Here is a 6,367-nt window from a genome sequence, read left to right on the forward strand (position 1 = left end):
CAGCCAGGAGTGACCAGGAACAACGTTCATAAGCTGGCAGAGGGGAGATTCAGGTTGGACATCAGGAGGCACTATTTCACGGTCAGGGCGGCTAGGGTCTGGAACCAACTTCCAAGAGAGGTGGTGCAGGCTCCTACCCTGGGGGTTTTAAGAGGAGGCTAGATGAACACCTTGCTGGGGTCGTTTGACCCCAATACTCTTTTCTGCCATGGCAGGGGGTCGGACTAGATGATCTTCTCAGGTCCCTTCCGACCCTAGAAACTATGAAAAGGTGGGAAATCCTCCAGAAACCAGCAGCTTCTCCAAGACCGGGGATCTTGGATGAGAGCCACAGCCCCCTCGAGTGACATGGTTGGTTTTGCAGAGGCGGTTGCAGCAGCGACTCCCTGAAGGACAATGGCCTGAAGCAGCTCTCATGGTGCAGGCTCTGGGCAGCCTCAGACCCCCCCATGCAGCCCGTCCTGGGGCTGCCCGACTCCCAGCCTGGCAGAGCCACTGTGGGCAGCCCCGATGCCCCAACTCTGCTTGGGCTCCTAGACGTCCTGCCCTGGGGCTGGGAGCTGAGCCCGTTGGAGCCACTGATCCAGACATGGGCATCCATCTCACTTAGCAGGGAGCCTGGCACCAGGAACACCAGGTAGAGACCTGGCTTCCCTGGCCCTCCATGTCCCTTCCCTGGCCTGGAGCCTGGCAGCCCCAGGAGCAAAGCTGCTGCAAGCAGCTCCCTGCCCTGCATGCACCATGGAGCAGAAAGGCTGCTACGGCACCTGGCAGAGGTAGGGGAGTGCAGACTCAGGTCCCAGGGCCAAATATCATTGCTAGCCCGATGTTGCAGCTAAGGCATAAGGTGCTACCCCAGAGCCCTGCCCTGGGGGTGGGGGAGAAGTCCCTGCTCCCGCTGCTAAGCCTGTTAATGAGGACAATTAGTGCCCATGCGGCTACGGGCTTTGAGCTATGGACACCTGGCCCTGTCGGTGCTGGTCCTGCCCAGTGCTGTGGAAATCAGCCCCCTTGGCAGACAGCGGATGGTCACATTTGACCGTAGCAGCCTCAGAGGGATTGGGGCCGTATCCTGTTACCTGCAGCCCTTCAAAGCACCTCCTTCACCTGCGGCATTGGCCAGGTAGGTGGTTTTCTGGTCCTGCTGGTGGGGGGCCAGAAGGAGGGGGGGGGAAGGGGTTTCTGTGCTCAGTATGGACTGACCCATTAGGCTGATACCAGCACCATGCATCAGTAATAGGGTCACCCCACTGGGGCCCTGTGTCCCAACCTCAGGGCCCAGCTCAAAGCTCACAGACTCCTGAAGAAGTGGGGCTAGAGAGCTGCAGAGGTCACATCCGGCCCAACCCCTGCCCAAGGCAGGATCAGCCCTGTGCAAACCAGCCCAGTGTCCAACCTCTTTGCAAAATGATACTGCCCCACTCAACACAGCACCAGGCATCACCCCTACCCCTGCCCCAGGGAAAGCAGGGGGACCGTGGCTGCCAAAATCCTGCTTCTGTAAAAGGTTGTTAATGTACGCTCAAGAGCCCCCAGGTAATGGGCCACATCCCTTAGTACAGAGGAAGACAAAACTCAACCCTCCAGTCTGTGCCAATCTGACCATGGGGGCATAATTCCTTCCTGACCCTAAATATGGCAGTCGGTCTGACTGAGTGGAAGGGCAAGACCCTCTAGCCAGGACCCTGCAGGATTGGTCCCAGCAAGACCTTTGGCACAGCCCAGTCCCCATCCGCATCCCCCATCCCCAGCCTGGGCTGCGGCCAACACCTTGGTGGTGCAAGGCATAAATTCCCTCCCCCCCATGCATGAACCAGCAGCCTGGAGAATCCCCATAGTATTGCACAGGCATCGCTGCACCTAGACCATCCTCGACCAGTGTCTGCCCATCCTCTCCTTGACACCCCCAGTGATGCAGAGTCCCCCCACTTCCTTGGTGTCTCTCCCACTGCCTCCCTGCTCTGCCAGTGCAGAAGATTTTCTGGATGTCCAAGCTATACTTCGCTGCAACGTCAAGACATTGGTCCGCATCCTCCTCTCTGCAAGATAGCAGGCGCTTTCCTTCTTCTTCAAGTGGTCTCAGACTGCTATCATGTTCCCTCCTTTCCCACAAGCTGAACATGCCCAGCTCTTTCAGCCTCTCCTCATATGACTTGCCTTCCAAGTCCTTGACCATCTTCATTGCCCACTTCTGGACCCTTCTTGTGGGGAGGCCAGGCCTGAACAACACCATCGAATGAGGAGGGAGGGATCCTGAGATGTGATCCCTGCTTCCAGAGCATTTTCCAAGAGATTATACTTAGAGAAAACGAAGAAATAACTCTGGAAGCAGAGGCTGGACCCCAAGGGCACATCTACACATGCACTTTAATACGTATTAGCCTGTTTTAATGCACGTTAAGTAAAAAGCACTTTTTTTACATGATGCTTTAATGCTCATTAAAATAGGCTAATACTTATGAACCGTCACTTTAAAATGTTCTCTTTAGTTAGTATGCATTAAGTCAGGCAAATGCACTTTTTTCCCTAGTACTTCACAGTGGAGGGCATCTATACAAGTGCTCCAGGGTGCAGCGTAGGAGCTTTAATTAGAGCAGCTCTGAGAGCCCCTCTAATTAAAAATGTAACACCTCACTGCAGGGTGCTAACCACTGCCAGTGGCAATTTGTGCTACCCTGAGGCATCAGCTAGACCTGTCCTTTTGGTGCTTTTGGGCTAACGAGGAACCTCAGGATCCCAGTACGGGGATACCTCCTGTACCAGCACTCTGACAGACTAGGTAACTATTTACAATATTTCTTAAGTACTATATAGAGATATAGATATAAATTTATATTCAGATATTTACATATATTTATATTTGTACAGATACATTGCTATCTATTCTAAGGTTTAATTCATAACTCAGTTAACTTATGGAATAATACTAATGAACTCAATTCTTATAAATACATATATATAACTTGGTAACAACATATATACACTTATAGGCAGGTGTTCATCACACCCCCGGTAGGTCTGATGTAGACGCCCAAATTACAGTCTTTCGGTTGACTATCATGGACTTGAGGTCACCTTACCTCAGGTGTGGGTGCGATGAGAGCTCCACCAATGGCCCCGGGGCTCTACTCCTAGTGACGGCTGGTGCCCATGCTCCGTCTCCTGTAATGCATAAGCAACCTCTTCCCCATGACACCCCTTTCTGCCCCTCAGACAGGGCTGGTGGGTCTACTGCCCTGGTTGCTCACTCCCCCAGCCCCCCAACATGAGGGTCCACTACAAAAGGAGAGGGCTTCCCCTTTAATCAGAGCCAGGGCTCGTCTCCGGGCTCTGCTTGCTTCCCTCACTCGTGGCTCTGGTCCCTAGCAAGACCACTGCAGTCTCCTCACTGTAGTTTGTCTCTGCCTCAGTTCCCCCAAATGTCCCCAATCGTCAGCCTTCTGCATCAGCCCCTGGCAGCCGCCAGTCCTGGATACCTAATTCAGGGGCTCTGAGAGGGACCCTGTTTCCATGTCCTGCAGGTAGAATTGCTCCAGTCCTTTTGTTCTGGTGTCTTCAGCAGGACAAAAAAATTTCCCAGGCTCAGTCTGGTTTTCACTCACCATGGGACACCTCAGGTGAGCATCCCTTCTCATAGATTTAATAGATTTTAGGGTTGGAAGGGATCTATTAGATCATCGAGTCCGACCCCCTGCCCTGGGCAGGAAAGTGCTGGGGTCAGATGGCCCCAGCCAGGTGCTTGTCCAACCTCCTCTTAAAAACCTCCAAGGAGGTATTTGCCTTCTATTACAGTGTGTTACAAGAGTGCCCATAGTGTCATGTGTATTCAGCATCTCATGCTTCAAAATGGTGGTGCAGGCGCTTTAACTAAAACTCGTTGAACAAGCTTTAGTTAAAGTACCCCCACTGCCATTTTGAAATGCTGGGACGCTGAATACACGTGATGCGGAGGCTGCTGGCATGCACGAATTAGCACTCTCCAGCAGACCTGATTAATCAAGTCTGCTCCAATGCATGGTAATTAGCATGTGTCAGAGCAGAGCTCTGTCACATGTATACATGCCTGGAGGTGCTAAATTTAATGCACATTAACTGAAGTTCATTAATGCATGAGTAGATGTGTGACCATATCTTTGGGCCGCACAGTCAGGCTTTCTTTCTTACATTGCTTCTCCCCCGACAGGCCAGGCTGAGTGAGGAGAAGTGTGTGTGTGTTGTGGGAGGAGGAAATGACCTGGGCATGGAGTGGTTCTGCAGCCTCTCCTCTTTCTAGTCCCTATCTCCTTGTTCAGTCATTTTCAGTTCCCATTTGGGGCCTTCATGCCTTTCTACTTCAGCCTCCATCTCCTTCCCCTCTCTGCAGTCAATTTCTCTATCCCAACGGCCTCCTTTTCCCCATCTTCCTCCTTGGTCTCCCTGTCCAATCTCTGATGTTCGCCAGATGCTTTTCCTTGTCTCTGTTCTCTGCCTTGTCACATCTGTCTCCTTTTCATCCCTGCATTCTGACCCTAGCCCTGCTCCTTCTCCTAAGATATGCTACTACAGTCTGTCCTTTTTATCCCAAGACTACTAAATATGAAAGCACCATTGGGTATGGCCCTGAACTCAGGCCCTGCCTTCCCTCTAGAGCAGTGCCCATTTCACTTCCTCTGGCTTGCTCTTGTAATGTATTGTGTAAATTAATTGTAATACAAATCTGTGACAGTGGAGGAAGCTGCAGCAGAACACGGTGGCAGAGGATAGCATGGTTGTAGACTCCAGAAGAGCAAAGAAGCCAGGACTATTGAATTGTTGCCGCAGAACTTGGATGTGCAAACACCAGTTGAGCGCTCTCAGGACTGGAGGCAGAGGCTGGTATGGGGCACCTCTGGTTTGGGAGAGTACCAGGTTCTTGGAGTGAAGATACCACAACGTTATTGCTCGTTCTCTGTTATGTAGCTGTTATGTGTATGTACTTTAATGTTCATGTTTGCATTTTGTTTATCTCTGCCTACCCCTTGGCTTGTGACCCTTACCCTCAACATTTTCTGTATAAAATTGGGAATTCTTCTTTTGGCTTCCTGTGCCAGTTTCCAGCATTGTGGGATTCAGTACACGCTTTTTCTGGCTGAGGGGTGCTTGTACAGACCATGGGTTTTAATCCTCATTAAATTAAATAGGTTTATAAAATTTAAACTTATTCATTTTGGAGTGTCACATCCAGTGGCAATGCATAGGGGGTGCATAGGAGTGCACCCCCTGAGTGTGCTGGTACACCTCCTGACAGGCAGGGGGGCCAGGCAGGAATGCTAGTGCCCCCCCTGCGAGCACTGGCTGGGGAGTGGAGGCACCAGGTGAAGCGCTGCTGCCTTCCTGGTCAGCATGATCAAGGGGACCCTCCCCCTCCCTCGGTCAGCAAGATGGGCCATGGGGGACTTCTCCCTTCCCAGTCACTGACTGGCCACTGGGAGGGGCATGTGCCCCCCCAACTCAGGTGGCACCAGTCGCCCATGGTCACATCTGTGTTTACACACACTAGGTTTTTAAACGAATTAAGCAGGATGGTTCAGCACTGCCCCCATGGCCCAGGCCCCACTACCCACCTCATGCCCATGCCCTGACACACAGCTGTGGAAGCAGGGAGCTGGCAAACAAGAAAAAATAAAGAAAAGAAAAGAAAAGAAAAGAAAAGAAAAAGCCACACAAGAAAAAAAAGTGGAAGCAATTCAAAAGCAAAAGCATCTGAAGGGGTGAACTACAAAAAAGTTGCAGTACCATTTGGTGGACAAAGAGGCTCATTACACATAGTTTCATAGTTTCATAGTTTCTAGGGTCAGAATGGACATGAGCAGATCATCTAGTCCGACCCCCTGCCATGGCAGGAAAGAGTACTGAGGTCAAACAACCCCAGCAAGGTGTACATCCAGCCTCCTCTTAAAGACCCCCAGGGTAGGAGCCAGCACCACCTCTCTTGGAAGTTGGGTCCAGATCCTAGCTTCCCTGACCGTGAAGTCGTGCCTCCTGATACCTAGCCTAAATCTACCCTCTGCCAGCTTGTGATCGTCATTCCTGGTCACTCCTGGCAGTGCTTGGGGGAACAGGGACTCCCCCAGTGCCTGCTGATCCCCCCTGACTAGTTTGTAACAGGCCACTAGATCCCCCCTCAGCCTTCTCTTGTGGAGGCTGAACAGGTTCAGGTCCCATCGCCTTGCCTCGTAGGGCCTGCCCTGCTGCCCCCTGACCATGCGAGTGGCCTCCTCTGGACCCTCTCCATGCTGTCCACATCCCTCTTAAAGTGCGGCGCCCAGAACTGGACGCAGTACTCCAGCTGCGGCCTGACCAGTGCCGCATAGAGGGGGAGCATCACCTCCTTGGACCTGCTTGAGAT

Source organism: Gavialis gangeticus, unplaced genomic scaffold (genome assembly GCF_001723915.1).
Source record: "Gavialis gangeticus isolate Ggan-Ray unplaced genomic scaffold, GavGan_comp1, whole genome shotgun sequence".
Lineage (NCBI taxonomy): Eukaryota > Metazoa > Chordata > Crocodylia > Gavialidae > Gavialis > Gavialis gangeticus.